Genomic DNA, 18,610 nt, shown 5'->3' on the forward strand with positions numbered 1-18,610 from the left:
CCCAAAAATGTTCTGTTTCTAGCCACTAATCACAGGTGGCTGTTGAACACTTGAAATGAGGCTAGTGCAACTGCCGATCTGGCTTCTAATTTTAGCTAATTTAACAGCCGCACATGGCTCGTGGCCACTGTACTGGATGGCACAATGGCCTTGGGTTGTTCTTACCTGAACAGCAGAAGGCTTTCTGAGGAAATGGAGCTTGAGTTGTGTGAGATGGTGCAAGAACTAGAGGGGCACGTACCACTGCCCCCTTCCCCACCTGCTTAGTCTGCGACTCTACTGGACCTATGCCTTCTCCCGGAGGCAATGAGCTCACCTTAGTTCTTAGAGCTTCAATTCTTGAATGCTGCAAGCCTGCCTGAGGTTGGCTTCCTTTTATCCTGTGGAGAAACCGTAGGCTCCTAATATCCTTTTTGATAGACCTCACGTCTCTCTTCCTTGCTCATTACTTTCCCCATCACTCTCTGCCCATGACGTGGAAAGATTTGCAATTTCAAGAACAGGCTGTTCTTACCTCTAGACTTGTGCAAATCGGACACTCTCCAACTGAAATGCTCTGTCTCTTTCATGTACCTGTCTCACTCCTCCATGTCCTGTAGGTCTCAGGTTAGATCTCAATTTCTGCAGCACCTCCTCTAGGAAAGGCTTTCTTGACCTCTCCTAGGACAGATGGATGCCTTACCTAGTATGTATACTGGGTGGATTCCCATCACAGCACACTTGGTTGAAACTGCTTACTTACCTACAAGTCCCTGCTCCTGCCCTAGAGCTTCTTAAAGGGTGGTCCCTGTACCATCAACATTGGCATCACCCGGGAGCTTGATGGAAATGAAGAGTCTTGGACCCCAGCCCAGTCCCCCTGAATCAGAAATCCTGAGCGTAGGGGCTAGCAATTTGTGCTCAACAAGCCTACCAGAGGATTTTCATATGTGCTAAAGTTTCAGAGCCATTGGGCTGAACCCTTAGCCCCATTAAGGTAGGATCTGTGATTTTTGGTTTGCCACTGTCCCTAGCTTTTAGCACACTGCCTGGCTAGATACTTGAGAAATAGTCAGAGAAGAAATTCCAGTTATTCTTTTGGCAACTTGTCTGATCAGGAAATTTTTTAGCTGAAATCAGTTTAAATCTATTCTCCTTTCTCCAAAGGAGATAAAGAACAACTGAGTACTTAAAAAAAATTATTGTTATCTGGGCTCTGTGGCTCCTGCCTGTGGATCACCTGAGGTCAAGAGTTTGAGACCAGCCTGGCCAATATGGTGAAACCGTGTCTTTACTAAAAATACAAAAAATTAGCCAGGCGTGGTGGCAGGCACCTGTAATCCCAGCTACTGGGGAGGCTGAGGCAGGAGAATCACTTGAACCTGGGAGGCAGAGGTTGCAGTGAGCCAAGATGGCACCATTGCACTCCAGCCTGGGCAACAAGGGCAAAACTCTGTCTCAAAAAAGAAAAGAAAAGAAAAGAAAATAATGTGATAAAATATACACAACATATGATCTACCATCTTAACTTTTTTTTTTTTCTTTTTGAGACAGAGTCTTGCTTTGTCACCCCGGCTGGAGTGCAATGGCGTGATCTCAACTCACTGCAACCTCTGCCTCCGGGGTTCGAGCGATTCTCTTGCCTCAGCCTCCTGAGTAGCTGAGATTACAGGCACCTGCCACCATGCCTAGCTAATTTTTATAGTTTTAGTAGAGATAGGGTTTCACCATGTTGGCCAGGCTGGTCTCTAACTCCTGCCCTCAGATGATCCAGTCAGCTTCCCAAAGTGCTGGGATTATAGGTGTGAGCCACTGCACTCAGCCTTAGCCTTTTTTTTTTCTTTTGAGATGGAGTCTCGCTCTGTCACCCAGGCTAGAGTGCAGTGGCGCGATCTTGGCTTACTGCAACCTCCACCTCCCGGGTTCAAGCGATTTTCCTGCCTTAGCCTCCTAAGTAGCTGGGACTACAAGTGCCTGCCACTATGCCTGGCTAATTTTTTGTATTTTTAGTAGAGACACGGTTTCACCATATTGACCAGGCTGGTCTCGAACTCCTGACCTTGTGATCCACCTGCCTTGGCCTCCCAAAGTGCTGGGATTACAGGCATGAGCCACTGTACCCGACCCAACCTTTTTTTTTTTTTTTTTTTTTTTTTGAGACAGAGTCTCGCTCTGTCGCCCAGGCTGGAGTGCAGTGGCACAATCTCGGCTCACGGCAAGCTCCACCTCCCGGGTTCACGCCATTCTCCTGCCTCAGCCTCTCCGAGTAGCTAGGACTACAGGCGCCTGCCACCACGCCCAGCTAATTTTTTGTGTTTTTTCAGTAGAGACGGGGTTTCACCGTGGTCTCGATCTCCTGACCTCGTGATCCACCCGCCTCGGCCTCCCAAAGTGTTGGGATTACAAGCGTGAGCCACCGCGCCTGGCCTGACCCTACCATTTTTAATTATACACTTCAGTGTCTTTAAGGGCATTCACATGGTTATGCAACCATCACCGCCATCCACCTTCAGAACTTCTTCTCCAACTGAAGCTCTGCACTCATTAAACAACTCCCCTTCCTCCCAACCCTTGGCAACCATCATCCGACTTTCTGTCTCTGAATTTGCCTACTCTGCATTCCTAATGTAAGTGTAATCATACAGCATGTGTCCTTCTGTGACTGGTTTATTTTACTTAGCATGTCTTTATGCATGTGCCAGGATTTCCTTTTTAAGGCCAAATGATAGTTCCTTGTCTCTATACCACATTTTGCGTATCCAGTTATCAGATAGCATTTGGATTGTTTCTACCTCTTTGCTTTTGTGAATATCACTGTTATGAACACGGGTCTACTGTATAAATATCTGCTCGGATTCCTGCCTTCAATTCTTTTGGGTATATATCCAGAAGTGAGATTGCTAGATCCTATGGTAATTCTATGTTTATTTTTTGAGGAACCATTATGCTATTTTCCATAGTGGCTGCACCATTTTATATTCCCACTGGCAGTGCAAAAGTGTTTCAACTCCTCCGCAGCCTCACCAGCACTTATTTTCTGTCTTTTTGACAACTGAAAGTGAAAAGTTAATTCAAGAACAGTGTCAGGCTGGGCACGGTGGCTCACACCTGTAATCCTAGCATTTTGGGAGGCCGAGGCAGGTGGATCACTTGAGGCCAGGAGTTTGAGACCAGCCTGCCTAACGTGGTAAAACTCCATCTCTACTAAAAATATAAAAATTAGCCAGGTGTGGTGGCAGGAGCTTGTAATCCCAGCTACTGGGGAGGCTGAGGCAGGAGAATCACTTGAACCCAGGAGGCAGAGGTTGCAGTAAGCCGAGATCGCACCACTGCACTCCAGCCTGGGCTACAGAGCAAGACTCTGTATGAAAGAGAGAGAGAGAGAGAGAGAGGGAGAAAAGGAAGGAAGGAAGGAAGGAAGGAAGGAAGGGAAGGAAGGAAGGAAGGAAGGGAGGGAGGGAGGGAGGGGAGGGAAAGAAAGAAAGAAAGAAAGAAAGAGAAAAAGAAAGAAAGAAAAGAAAGAAAGAAAGAGAGAGAGAAAGAAAGAAGGAGGAAGGAAGGAAGGAAAGAAGGAAGGCTCCCTGGGGCAGGTGGCTGCACAGTCGTGGCAGAGGTGACCAAAGCCACATGTCCGTTGTTCGTTCATCTGTCCATGCCAGATGGATCGTGGGGAAGGTGATTGGGACGAAAATACAAAAGACTGCTAAAGCGAGAGTGACCGGGCTTGTTCTGGATCTCTATTTATTGAAGTATTATAATAAGTGGAAAATCTCCTTTGTTCACTATGGCCTTCGGCAGTGCACAGCTGGGGATATCGTGCTTCTCAGAGCTTTACCTGTCCCATGAACGAAGCATGTGAAACATGAACAGGCCAAGATCATTTTCAAAGTTGGAAAAATCATAGATCCAGTGACAGGAAAGCCCTGTGCAGGAACTACCTACCTGGAGAGTCTGTTGAGTTCGGAAACCACCCAGCTAAGCAAAAATCTGTAAGAACTCAGTATCTCTTCAGCACAGTGAAGGAGGAGTGGAAGAAGGAGCTAAAGGGAAAGATTGACATGTTTATATTATGGAAAAATAAATTTTCAAAGCTTCATCACCAAAAAAAAAAAAAAAAAAAAAAAGAACAGTGAAGAATTGTGTCAGAGGAAGAGAAAGTTTTCCAAACTTTCTTAAATTTACTTACTCGGTCAATTAAAACCCATACATTGAGTACTTATTGTGTAATAAGTTGCTGTGTTAAAAGAAATGACATCAATAGAATTGATTCCAGTAGGTTCCATTTAGTTCTAACAAACTTGAAAATGTTTGTTAGAATTTGAAAAATAAATGCATATGAAAACTTAAATGTTGAAATGTTACCTCTCGTTTCTGATACAATTTGTGGAAACAGAGCTCTATCTTTAGAGTACATTTTTTTTTTTTTTTTTTTTTTTTTTGAGATGGAGTTTCACTCTTCTTGCCCAAGCTGGAGTGCTGTGGCACGATCTCTGCTCACCACAACCTCCACCTCCCAGGTTCAAGTGATTCTCCTGCCTCAGCCTCCCTAGTAGCTGGGATCATAGGCATGTGCCACCACGCCCGGCTAATTTTGTATTTTTAGTAGAGACGGGGTCTCTCCATGTTGGTCAGGCTGGTCTCGAACTCCTGACCTCAGGTGATCTGCCCGCCTTGGCCTCCCAAAATGCTGGGATTACAGGCATGAGCCACCATGCCCAGCCTAGAGTACAATTTTTTAACAATCATTTCATTTTGACAATCAATCCTAAGAAATAACTTTATAACAGTGCAAAACGTGTGTTCAAGGAGTTCATTTTCCCTCACTTAGATTCTCATTCTTTGAACTCCTGACTTTCTTAGAATGCCAAGTGCCAGTTATCTTTGGATCAAGAGAAGTAATCTCTATCAACATCTGGTTGCTATGTCTCAGATTTTTAAAAGATTGTTCAAGGCTGTAAAGACACAGAACCTGTGAATTACTACATTTGGGAAGCACATTCCTTCATCAGGAGATAATGGGTTTGATAGTTTAAGTAACAGAGAGTACAGCCTGTAGGAAAGATATTCCAAGTGCTAAAAAGGAACAATGAAAAAGCAAAAAAGTAAGTAGGCTTATGTTTATGGTGCTGGGCACATGCACCACTGTTCACTGTAAATATCTTTGATTTGTCATCAATTGAGGATCACGGGATATAAGCAGACTATTGCTCTCCTCTTCTGCCTTTACTGTGTGTTCCACTCTTGAGAGTAAGACTTAATGCAAGAGGGCATTCTTTCAACTAGGTACCATGTGTGTCACTATACATTTGCCAAACCCCACACAACAAAGAGTGAACCCTAGTGAACTGTGGACTTCACGTAAACTAGGGACTTTAGTTACAATATGTCATTACTGGGGCCGGGCACATTGGCTCACACCTGTAATCTCAGCACTTCGGGGGGCCGACGCGGGCAGATCACTTGAGGTGAGGAGTTCAAGACCAGCCTGGCCAACATGGTGAAACCCTGTCCCTACTAAAAATACAAAAATTAGCCAGGCATGGTGGCGGGCACCTGTAGTCCCAGTTATTCAGGAGGCTGAGGCAGGAGAATCTCCTGAACGTGGGAAATGGAGATTGCAGTAAGCCGAGATCACATTACTGCACTACAGCCTGGGTAACAGAGTGAGACCCTGTCTCAAAAGAAAAAGAAAAAAAATATATATATATATATGTGTGTGTGTGTGTGTGTGTGTGTGTGTGTGTGTGTGTGTGTATCTCATTATTGGCTCATCAACTGTAACAAATGTGCCACTCTAATGCAAGATGTGAATAGGGTACACTAAGGCACGGGGCTGAAAGGATATGTGGGGATTGCCACTCCATTTTTCCGTAAACCTAAAACTATTCAGTAATAATCCTTTTTTTTTTTTTTTTTTTTTGACAGAGTCTCGCTCTGTCACCAGGCTGGAGTGCAGTGGCGCGATCTCAACTCACTGCAACCTCCACCTCCCGGGTTCAAGTGATTTTCCTGCCTCAGCCTCCCGAGCAGCTTGGACTACAAGTGTGCACCACCATGCCCAGCTAATTTTTGTATTTTTAGAGGTGGGGTTTCACCATGTTGGCCAGGAAGGTCTCATTCTCTTGACCTTGTGATCCGCCCGCCTCAGCCTCCCAAAGTGCTGGGATTACAGATGTTAGCCACTGTGCCTGGCCTAGTCCATTAAAAAAAAAATAGGAAAAGAAAAAAACCTATAGAATTAGGAAATTTAGTGCCAGAAAGGACCTCAGCCATCTTCTGGAGAAATGTAGGGGACAGACTCTACCTGTTCCCCATTCCAGGTTCAGTAGATTGGGTTCAGGTTCAACAAACTATTGCTGTTAAAAGCACACTGTGGGATTCTGATGTGTGGCCACATCTTAGAATCATTGATCTGGTCAAGAACCCTCACTGACAGATGATAACCTGAGCCCACGTGAGGATGTGACCTGCTAAGGCCGTACTGCTCGTGGTGCCATGCTAGAGTAGAGAATAGGTCTCTCCCACTCTCTGTCTTATCTCAAGAATCTTCAGAGAGTCCATTGCATTTGAATCTAAAACTTTCTTGAAGATAAATATCACAGTTGCCCTGATAGCAACAACAACACAGCGTGGGTGCAATGGCTCACGCCTATAATCCCAGCAGTTTGGGAGGCCAAGGTGGAAGGATTGCTTGAGGCTATGAGTTCAGGGAATTTCATTTCATTTCATTTCATTTCATTTCATTTCATTTCATTTCATTTCATTTCATTTCATTTGACAGAGTCTCGCTCTGTTGCCCAGGCTGGAGGGCGGTGGCGCGATCTCGGCTCACTGCAACCTCCACCTCCCGGGTTCAAGCGATTCTCCTGCCTCAGCCTGTGGAGTAGCTAGGACTACAGGCGCGCGCCATCATGCCCGGCTAATTTTTGTATTTTTGGTAGAGATGGGGTTTCACCATGCTAGTGAGGCTGGTCTCGAGCTCCTGACCTCATGATCCGCCCACCTCGGCCTTTCAAGGTGCTGGGATTATAGGTGTGAGCCACCGCGCCCAGCCAACTCCATCTTAAATAAAAAAATAAAAAGTATCTTCCTTATTACCTTGGTGAACAAAGAGGAGGGTACAGTATAGCCACATTTCCTTGTCAGAAGCTTCATGAAGATGAGAAGAGGTTGCAGGAGGTTCGGGTTAAGTGCCAGAATGTGCATTACTCTTGGGCTGGATCTTGTGGAAGCCACTAGCTGCTCTTTCCCTTAAAAGAAACCATGTTCAGTTTGGGGAAGGTGGAAGAGCAAAGAAGAAGGTGGAGATGGGCTGACCACGGAGGGAGTTCCTCAGGCATCTCTGGGGCTGCAGGCTCTGTTCCCAGCTGGAGGGGTCTTAGAGACAGGCCCTTTCCCTCTGCTGGATCTAGGACAGGTAGAAGCAGAAGCTACTCAAGTATCTCATCCACCCAGGCATTATACCAGAGTGATTGTATTTATGAAATGTTCAGCCCGAGACTTTGTTAATCATGACATTACTGTACTGAATTCATCTTTGGCTTCCTTCACTTACATTTCTACCGGGAATTAAAATCACTATGTGGGAGGATAATTTGTAGTCATTTTTCCCCCCGATCTTTGTATATTGGAGAGATTGGGAGAGATTGGCCAACTTGGAATATCCAGGTACTGCAGCACCAACCTCCTTCTTGCTGGTGTGTAGAGGGTTTGGAGTGATAGCTTCTTTTTAGTGCCTTTGAATTTGGGTGCTAGTGACAGAGTGGACCTCCTAGCAGCTCTCCTACATGATGGGAGTGGTAGGAGGGTGGTAGCAATTGCCAGTCAGAGACAATTAAGCTGCAGTTGGTTTGCACAGGGCAGGCAATGGTGGCCTGTTCTGAGTCATTCAAATACCCTTTTTTTTTTTCCGAGACGGAGTCTCGCTCTGCCTCCCAGGCTAGAGTGCAGTGGCGCAATCTTTGCTCACCGCAAGCTCCGCCTCCCAGGTTCATGCCATTCTCCTGCCTCAGCCTCCCGAGTAGAGTAGATGGGACTACAGGCGCCCACCACCACTCCCGGCTAATTTTTTTTTGTATTTTTAGTAGCGATGGGGTTTCATTGTGTTAGCCAGGTTGGTCTCCATCTCCTGACCTCGTGATCCGCCCGCCTCGGCCTCCCGAAGTGCTGGGATTATAGTCATGAGCCACCGCACCCGGCCCCTCCTGGTTTCTTTGATGACCACTTGCCATGAGTTACCAGATTATCTGTCAGGGATTAAAGGTTCACAAGGTGATTTTTAAAAAATTCTCAGTGAATATTTACTTAGTTGCAACTATTGGAGCTACCACCTTAGATTGAAATTTTGCCTAGGGAAGGTCCCTGGAGTCGTAAATATCTTGCCTAGAGGTTGATAAATTCACTGCAGTACTATGCTACCCCTAGTTAAAGTTGAGTCTTTAAAGGAAAGCTAGACTTTAAGGACCTAGGGTGGTAGATGATAAGTTCTGTCTTGGAAAACAGAGAAAGAAAGGGAAGCAAGCCATGGTGGGATCTATGGATTTCTTTTTTGAGATGGAATCTCGCCCTGTCGCCCAGGCTGGAGTGCAGTGGCACAATCTCAGCTCACTGCAACCTCCACCTCCCGGGTTCAAGCGATTCTCCTGCCTCAGCCTCTGGAGTAGCTGAGACTACAGGGGTGTGCCACCACGCTCGGATAATTTTTGTATTTTTAGTAGAGATGGGGTTTCACCATGTTGGCCAGGATAGTCTCTATCTCTTGACCTCATGATCCTCCCGCCTCGGCCTCCCAAAGTGCTGGGATTACAGGTGTGAGCCACCATGCCCGGCCTATGGAGTTCTTTTAAAAGTTTTCCAGGAAAATGATTTATACATAGACATAAGACATAAATATTTCTCTACTTGCAAACAGTTGCCTGAGAAGTGACTTCTAGTAATTATAGAAGATATTGCTAAGTGAAAAAAGCAAAGTGCAAAAGAACACATATTTTCTACTTTTGTAAAAGAAAAAAGGAAACATAAGGAAAAATACAACTATCTTTTTTTTTTTTTGAGACAGAGTTTTGCTCTTGTTGCGCAGGCTGGAGTGCAATAGCAAGATCTTGGCTCATGGCAACCTCTGCCTCCCAAGTTCAAGCGATTCTCCTGCCTCAGCCTCCCAAGTAGCTGGGATCACAGGCATGCACCACCATGCCCGGCTAATTTTGTATTTTTTTTTTTTTTAGTAGAGATGGGGTTTCTCCATGTTGGTCAGGCTGGTCTCGAACTCCTGACCTCAGGTGATCCACCCGCCTCAGCCTCCCAAAGTGCTAGGATTACAGGTGTGAGCCACTGCACCTGGCCTATCTTCTTATCTTTATAAAACACACAGGACGGATAAACAGAAAACAGTAAAGTCGATTACCAACAAAGGGTGGGTAGGAACAAGGAGAAGAGGTTATGTGAGGAGGGTTACTTGTCTAAGACACCCTTTTGCATCGTTTTGGCTTTGGGGAGCCTGTTAATGTCCTACATATTCAAAAATAAATTTAAATCAAGGATAGGGGCCAGACTTGGTGGCTCATGCCTATAATCTCAGCACTTCGGGAGACTGAGGTGGGGGGATTGTTTGAGCTGAGGACCAAATGATCCACCCACCTAAGACCAGCCTGAGCTACATGGTGAGACCCCCATCCCTATTTTTTTAAAGTTATATTTAAATATAAGTATATATATAATAGGGATAGGGGAAACCCTAAAACTGAGAGCAACATGAAATGAAGAAACCCAGTTTTATTTCAAATGAAGTCCATAACCACAGTGAAAAGGGGAAAAAAAGAAATAATCCAGGGAGCTATGAACACAGTATTCTATGATATATGCTCCATCTTTTCTAAAGTTGGTTGGTGAGGGAAACTTGGCAAAGAAATTTTAAACTGTTACGGTGTACTTTATGTAGTGATACTGGCAAAGCAACTCTGAAACAGTTTTAGATGCATTTTAGCATTGAGCAAATGAGTTACTGTTTTGGAGAGCCAGGGTTCTCACTAAGAAAGAAGGAAAATATAGATAGGAAATGGGAGATGGGGGAAAAGAACATTGTGGGAATCAACTGGAATCGGAGGAATAGGTATGAACTGATTTCTGAAATACATGCATGTATAAGTATTCCCATGTAGCATGCATGTGTGCATAAGTGTCTATGTATGTGTGTGTGTGTGTATACTTTTTTTTTACTTAGCTCTGTCCATCAAAGGACCAAGAAGCGAAGCCACCCCACTAGTAACAAGCACATCAAGGGCCAAGATCTTGGTCTCTGTTATCATTTCCCATTCAAAGGAACCAGGGCTACTGGGAGAAATGGCTGATTACAGGCTGGGGCAGGAGAGGTACAACTTGAGCCTGGAACATCTTGTTATTGTCACAAGGTATGGACATGCTGAAAGAATGATGGGAGCCTGTCGCAAGGACACATGCTAGTTTGACAGTGCTTTTATTGGCCAAACCAGGGACCATGTGGACACCAAAATAATTATGGACAGTAAGGAATTATATGCCATTGGAAAAAAAAATAGGAATTTACACATCCATATTGATTACTAACTAATAAGTGGAAAGTGGGGAGGCTATGCTTACAGCGGCATGCCCAGGCTGACCAATATGCGTGGAGGGAATGGGTGCTGTGAAATCATCCTTTCATGGCCATTGTAGTAGAGACTGGATCAGGGGAGAACCATCCATGAGTGTCACGTTTAGGAGGAAATTGTGATAAGGAACGGGACATTTGCGATGTCTTAAAAGTGTCTCCCCACAAATTACAAGTTCAAAAAATACATACAGCGGAGAAATCAAACAACACATTGACCGCATGACCAAAGTATAAAATCAAAATACAATCACTGACAAGGGGTAGAGACCTCATGTGCCTCCAGATGTCACATCTGAAAGGATGCAACATCACCTATGTGATGTTCCAGCAAGAACAGAGATCTTGAATTCAATCACGAGGAAATGACAGAGAAAGCCCAAAGGTGGGAGGTTCTGTTTTAAAAAGAGAGAGAGAGAGAGAGAGAGAAGGAATACCATATTCTTTTAATGTCAGTGTTGTAAATGACAAATACAGGTTGTGGAGGCCGGGCACAGTGGCTCACGCCTGTAATCTCAGCACTTTGGGAGGCCAAGGTGGGCAGATCACCTGAGGTCAGGAGTTTGAGACCAGCCTGGCCAACATGGTAAAACCCTGTCTCTACGAAAAATATAAAAATTAGCTGGGCATGGTGGCGGGCGCCTGTAATCCCAGCTACTTGGGAGGCTGAGGCACAAGAATTGCTTGAACCCGGGAGGCGGAGGTTGCAGTGAGCCAAGACCATGCCACTGCACTCCAGCCTGGGTGACAGAGAGAAACTCAGCCTAAAATATATATATATATATATATATATGTTGTGTAAATGCTTCATATATATATATATATATATATATATATATATATATACACGTTGTGGAAATGTTTCAGATTAAAGGACATGGCTACTTAAAGTGACACCTAATTCTAGACTGGATCCTGTGCTGGAGGAAAAATAATACTATAACTGACATCATTGGGTCAATGACAAAATCAGACTATTAGATAACTGTGAATGTTATTGTTAATGTTAAATTGTCTGAAGTTGATAATTCTACTATGGTTATGTAAGAGAATGTGAGAGACCATCCCTGAAGTATTTAGGGGTAAAGGGGGATAATGAACCATATGTAACTTAAGCTCAAATGGTTCGGCAGGGAGCCTGGTGTCTGGGCGCACACAAGCCCTCTTCATCTGTCTGTCCCTGGCAGTGCTGCGCTGTTAATTATGTTATGGCTGGGGACTGGATTGAATTGGAATCGCACTGCTGTGGCTCTGTAGAGAACAGGAGAGAATATGGGATTCTCTGTTTTCAAGGCCTGGAAACAATTAGAATATTGATCACCTCTAACCACTTTTTAAACAGTTAAAAGTTAAAAGCTCCCTTTGGGAGTTTGCCTGTGTAAACTTAGGTGAGGCCAGGCAGCTGACCAGAGAGGGAGACCAGCCTGGGATTCATGGATAATGACTACATCAGTCAGTAAACACACAAATAATCAAGAATTAATTTGATTAAGCAGTCAATGTGAAACTGTCAAAACTGCAGGACATTTTATCAAGGCTTTTAATTTTTTTTTTTAATTTTTACAAATGGAATGCTTCATGAATTTGTGTGTCCTCCTTGCGCAAAGGCCATGCTAATCTTCTCTATATCATTCTAATTTTAGTACATGTGCTGCCAAAGCAAGCACATATCAAGGATTTTTTTGTATCTTGGTAGAGAAAAAAATTAAAAGATTCAGTGTCTGTTATAATCTTTCCCTTCCCAAATGTTGATGTTGTTACATAATGCATGAATTTTATCATTTATGTAGGATGCTAGCATTACAACCATTTAATAAGGCAATTCTGATGGGAGTGTAACATGAATATATGAATACTTTCAGCCCTGGGTTCTCCAATGCACAATTACACATTGTTGGTAAACAACCTGAGACTATTTTAGGCTGGCTGGTGTAATGTGTCTCTTATTGGCAAGATATACACTGGATATTGTGGCAGAGGTGTCAGATGTAAAGACAATTTCTATTTCTTAAAAAAGCAAACACCATAAACAAAACCACTTTATCATTCTGAAAAATTCCACATTTATTTACTATGCAAAGATACCAACTCTTAAGATGCTTTGTTCATATTATATTCTAAATTCCAGAGTTTGGGGTTTGTGACATCTTTCAGGAGATCTGAAAAAGGCAGTAATGGATACACCCCAGGCTGCTTTGCTCTAAGCAGCTGGTAGAGTAAAATATTTAATGTCTCTCTCACTACTAGGGTGACATTTTCCTGTGGCCTGAGGACAGTAGGTTACGAGTTAGGTATTTCCCTTGCTATTAATGATTCAACACACGAAAGTAAATTTGAGCCCCGGCATGGGCTGTAGTAACTTCTCAGCTGTCCCTGAAGTGTCAATTTGGTGATGTGTTTCTTCTCCTAGTATTTAATTATCTCACATAAGAATAACAATAGCTAATATTTACTGAGCCTTCCTTTGGGTCAAGCCCTATTCCAGAGCTTTCTATATATTGAATCACTTTATCCTCACAGCAGCTGTAAAAGGCAGCTGCTATTGTTTTTACTCATTTTACAGATGATAAACTGAGGAACAGCAATATTACTTCATTTTATATATATATATATATATATATATATATATTTTTAGACAGAGTCTCATTCTGTCACCCAAGCTGGAGTGCAGTGGTGTGATCTTGGCATACTGCAACCTCCGCCTCCCAGGTTCAAGCAATTCTCCTGCCTCAGCCTCCTGAGTAGCTGGGATTACAGGCATGTGCCACCATGCCTGGCTAAGTTTTGTATTTTTAGTAGAGATGGGGTTTTACCATGTTGGCCAGACTGGTCTGGAACTCTTGACTTCAAGTGATCCACCTGCCTCAGGCTCCCAAAGTGCTAGGATTATAGGCGTGAGCCACTGTGCCAGGCTGAAACTGATTCTTAAAAGAAAAAAATTGTAATGCACAAAAAGAACAAGTAAACGCTAAATATTCCTGTTTAACCAAAGAACAAATATGCCTCCTCAAGTCCAGTGCAAATGGAGTGGCCCTGACTCATAAAACATTATGGTTTTCTATAACATTTTCACTTTATTAAATATTCAGGTGTATTTTTTTTTTTTTTTTTGAGACAGAGTCTTGTTCTGTCTGTAGCCCAGGGTGGTGTGTAGTGGCATGATCTCAGCTCACTGCGACCTCCGCCTCCCAGGTTCAAGCAATTCTCCTGCCTCAGCCTCCTGAGTAGCTGGGACTACAGGAGTGCGCCACCACGCCCAGCTAATTTTTCTATTTTTAGTAGAGATGGGGTTTCACCATGTTGACCAGGCTGGCCATGAACTCCTGACCTTAGGTGATCCGCCCGCCTCAGCCTCCCAAAGCTCTGGGATTACAGGCGTGAGCCGCTGTGCCCGGCCTGTATTTCATTTTTTAGAATAATCTCCTCTTAACTGTCTACGAAAAGATTATTTAATATCTGAGTTTTCAAGACGGAGCCAATGGCTGCACAAAGCATGTGTTCCCTTCAGAGCCTGTGTTGGCGATTAGTACACATGTGCTTTACACAATGGCGACCTAATGTTAATACACTGGTTTATTTGAAGGAGAGTTTTTGTTGTTGTTGTTGTTGTTGCGTTGTTTTAATTTAGAAAGATTTCAAACATATGTAGAAATAGTAAAATGAACTCCCTTGTTCACGGCCAAGGCCAATGTTGTTTTTATCTATAGATCTGTCCACTTCCTCTCCATATTATTTCCAAGCAAGTTCAGCCAATGCATCTTTTCATTCAACCTGGTTTTGAAATTTGGTTTGTTTCACTTGTTCATACCATGATCAAGGTGGTTTGCTGAGTGTACTTTGAGGAAAGCAAAAATCTGTATCCAAGTAGTTATATTACTGGCTCTCTCTTCCCTTGGTGACACAAGACAGATCTTTCTTTTCTTTAATCGGGTTTTTTAAGTACTCTCCTTTCTTATCTTGAAGTTATTGTCATCTAGAAAATATAGAATGTCTTAAATAATTACAGCTCTGTGAAACCTTACCTTGGGGGCAGGAGACAGTGTGATTGAGGGGAAAGGATGCAGGATTGGGATTCAAATGCTAAGATCTGGTTCTGGTTCCTCTACATCTTGTCATTTCTGAGAATCTGGATACAGCCTTGAACTCTGAGCTTGATTCTACATTTGGTAGTTCTTTATGAAAGATCTACTGTGTGTTGCATGCTGTTCTGGGCAATGGAGCTATTGCAGAGAATAAAATGAAAATAATCTACTTTTCACTGATGTTTTATAGATAAGTATGTTAATGGTATATGAAAAGCTTTTGCAAGCTGTGAAGTGCAATTATAAAGGTTTTTATTGTTTTCCTACTCTGTTTTTCACTTGAAAACTTCAGTTCCCTGATGTTTCAGGTTTACGATAGTTAATAATAAACTAAGCTTTACTGAAGGGGGAAATATTATGAATTATATCTGTGTGTCTTACTGAATTTCTGATGAAATGCATCACTGGAATGCCTCACTGAGTGGATATCTGGGGCCACATACTGTGCACACTACTAAGGGCTTTACATGGGATCAAGCTTCACAAGGACCCTGTCAGGTAACCATTATCTTCATGTTATAAATGGAGAAGGAGGAGCTTAGTAAGAATATTTTTCCCAAGCTTCTGCAGGTAGCAGGCCTTAGAGCTGGGATTTCATCCCCTATCTGTCTAACCTCAGACAGGAGCCCTTAACCATTTCTTGATTCTGCCCCACCTGAGAAATAACAGGAATAGGCCATGGTCTTGCACCTTTAGATTACCATCATCATCATCATTATTATTATTATTATTTGAGACAGGGTCTCACTCTATTGCCCAGGCTGGAGTGCCGTGGTGCAATCATGGCTCACTGCAACCTCTGCCTCCTGGGCTCAAATGATCCTCCCACCTCAGCCTCTCAAGTAGCTGGGACCACGGGCATGCACCGTAATTCCCAGCTAATTTTTGTATTTTTTTTGTAGAGATAGGGTTTCGCCATGTTGCCCAGGCTGGTCTTGAACTCCTGAGCTCAAGCAATCTGCCCACCTCGGCCCTCCAAAGTGCTGGGATTATAGGCATGAGCCACCATGCCTTGCCTGCACCTTTGGATTTTTACTCTGTTAGAAAGGAAAACAACCACAATACAAGCCATAATGCAAAGAATGGTTCAGGCAGTAAGTTGTTAAAGTACAAATGATAAAGACATTACATCGGGATTTGAGGACCTGGAAAAGGAATGAAGGTGCCTAGCTGCCCTTGTGAGTGTACTTGTGAGGGAGCAGAAGGTGGCTGGAGCTAGGGTGGGGCCTGCAATGGGCACGGTCAGAGCAGATAGAGCCTCTCCAAGTTCTAACGCATATGTGAAAATCTAGTAATTTCTATAATGAAGCGCAACAGAAATGTCTATCAATAGATTTTGAAGATAATCTGGAAGCCTTGTAGATCCCCATTTGACCTATGGAAGCCATTTCTTGAGACTCATTGATTCTGATTTCAGAGTATGGTGAGTGTAATTGTATTTTGTGTTTGGTCCAGACAGCAAAATAAATTCCCCTTTTTTTTTTTTCGAGACAGCATCTTGGCTTACTGCATCCTCTGTCTCTCAGGATCAAGTGATACTCCTCCCTCAGCTGCCCAGGTAACTGGGACTACAGCTACACCACCATGCCCTGCTAAATTTTGTGTATATATATATATATATATATATATATATATATATATATATATATATATTTTTTTTTTTTTTTTTTTGTACAGCTGTGGTTTCACCATACTGCCCAGCCTGGTCACCTGAGCTCATGCGATCCTCCTGCCTCAGCCTCCCAAAATACTGGGTTACAGGTGTGAGCCACAGGCCCATCCCAAAATTCTTTATTGATAGCCTAAATTACTAATGTTTAAACCATAACAAGCATTGATAGTATTTATTTTCTTTTTCTATTTTATTTTTTGAGAAAGTCTTGCTGTGTCACCCAGGCTGGGGTCCAGTGGCACAGTCTCTCCTCACTGCAACCTCTGCCTCCTGGGCTCAAGCAATTCTTGTGCCTTGGACTCCCAAGTGGCTTGGATTATAGCAGGTGCATGCCACCACACCCGGCTAATTTTCTGTATTTTTAGTAGAGACAGAGTTTCACCATGTTGGCCAGGCTGGTCTCGAAGTCCTGGTCTCAAGCAATCCACCCGCCTTGGCCTCCCAAAGTGTTCGGATTACAGGCATGAGCCACCGTGCCCAGCCAAACATTGATAATATTTAAATACTCATGTGACACATGCAAACATGCACAAAGTTAGCTGTCATGGTTAGTGCAACATTGTTTTCTGTGCCTGAGGTTTAAGCTTTGGAAAACTAAGACACAAATTCACTGTAGACACGTCTCTTAAGATGAAGGAGGAAAAGAGTAGGTTGGACTCTGAGGATAGATAGGGCAATAGCCAGAATGAGCCTAGGAACTGATATATGAGGCAGGCCTAGCTGAGGAGCACTTGGAGGTGACCTGTTTTGTGGCCCAAACACCAGCTGTTGATGTTGAGTGTAGCTCAGTTTTTCATTGATGAATATTGCAAAAGAGCCTATGTGACAACTCTGAAATATTTGAAAGGAGGGCATCATGTAAATCCAGAGCACAGTCTATTCAGAGCACTTTTAAAACACGCTTTGAAAATATTTTAATTAGCTCCAGATATCTAATAGTAAAGTTCAAATCCATGTGACATTTAAAGGCTTTTCAGCAATTTGCTTTGAGTTGTGCAGAGTGCAGGTACTCCTGATTTATTTCTGATTGCTGATTTAGGGACTATTTAAACCCCTAGTTTATTCTTTTTCTTTTCTTTTTTTTTTTTTTTTGAGATAGAATCTCACTCTGTTGCCCAGGCCAAAGTGCAGTGGCACAGTCTCGGCTCACTGCAACCTCCACCTTCCAGGTTCAAGCGATTTTTGTACTTCAGCCTTCTGAGTAGCTGGGATTACAGGCTCACGCCACCATGCCTGGATAATTTTCATATTCTTGGTAGAGACAGAGATTCATCATGTTGGCCAGGCCGGTCTCCTGACCTCAAGTGATCCACCAAACTTGGCCTCCCAAAGTGCTGGGATTACAGGCGTGAGCCACTGCACCCGGCGCTAAACCCCTAGTTTATCCTTAATGCTCTTCTCTCTATTCTTACACTAATTCCATTTTTTTCCTTTCTTTTTAAAAAGAGTTCTCAGAAGTTAGGAGGATCAATGTGTTAAAATAGCAAGTTGAGGCCAGTTAGATTTGCTATTGTTGGGAATTTATCCCTGGCATCGATTTATTGATGGACAGCCGAAGGTTTGCTCACAGAGTGGAGATGGGGTGGGAAGGAGATGGGTTGCTGGGAGGGAGAGAATCCTCTAGACAATTCAACCAGAGCCTGCTTCCTCCCCAGACCTACAGGGGACAATGACAGTGAGCTCTGTTTCCTAAATAATGGATCAATCTTCCTGACTCAACTCAGAGTTCTATAGGGTGTCTTCACCTAAATCAGGTTAATTTGGGGGTAAGTTTTCAGGTTGGTAGCATGTTGAATATATAAGAGCTTATAATAACATTAATTGAGTAAAAGTTATAAATAGTATTATGATAACAGAGTTAAAGAGGATTGTTTTCATTGGAGTCCAACTGCATTCAAGAAAGTCATTTTCTCTTTATAGGAGACGCAGGTTGATTGAAGTCTAGGTCTATGGAGAAGGGGGAATGTGGAAAAGCAAAAAATATGCAAACATTTTGGTTGGCTTTACATTTTATTTTATGTCAGAATCATATGTATATATATTCTCTGTACTACTTGCCTTTGTGGGGTAGGGGCTGGAGATGGGGTGAGCATTGCTCAATCAAACCCAAGCCCTCATCACCTTGTGCTACTGCACCCTTGAAAGTACACAGAGATTTTAAAGGGGAAGCAAACATTGATTGGGAAGAGAAAATATCACAGCAGAAAAAAGTTCTAGAATTCATTAGCTTTTTTCCTGGGGCCATGCTTTTTT

At 43.2% G+C, this 18,610-nt stretch overlaps 1 protein-coding gene, 1 non-coding gene and 1 pseudogene across 5 annotated transcripts in view; 2 read left to right on the top strand and 1 right to left on the bottom strand.

The window, feature by feature from the left end:
* Nucleotides 1-18,610, top strand: part of ATP8B1 (ATPase phospholipid transporting 8B1) — a 147,420-nt gene that overhangs the window by 36,462 nt on the left and 92,348 nt on the right. The window lies entirely within an intron of this gene.
* LOC129492749 (small ribosomal subunit protein uS17m-like) lies at nucleotides 3,509-3,999 on the top strand (annotated as a pseudogene).
* On the bottom strand, nucleotides 12,164-12,270 carry LOC129461219 (U6 spliceosomal RNA). The gene has a single exon (XR_008650428.1). It is a non-coding gene; the product is annotated as a U6 spliceosomal RNA (small nuclear RNA).

The sequence above is a fragment of the Symphalangus syndactylus genome, chromosome 1, assembly GCF_028878055.3.
Source record: "Symphalangus syndactylus isolate Jambi chromosome 1, NHGRI_mSymSyn1-v2.1_pri, whole genome shotgun sequence".
NCBI lineage: Eukaryota > Metazoa > Chordata > Mammalia > Primates > Hylobatidae > Symphalangus > Symphalangus syndactylus.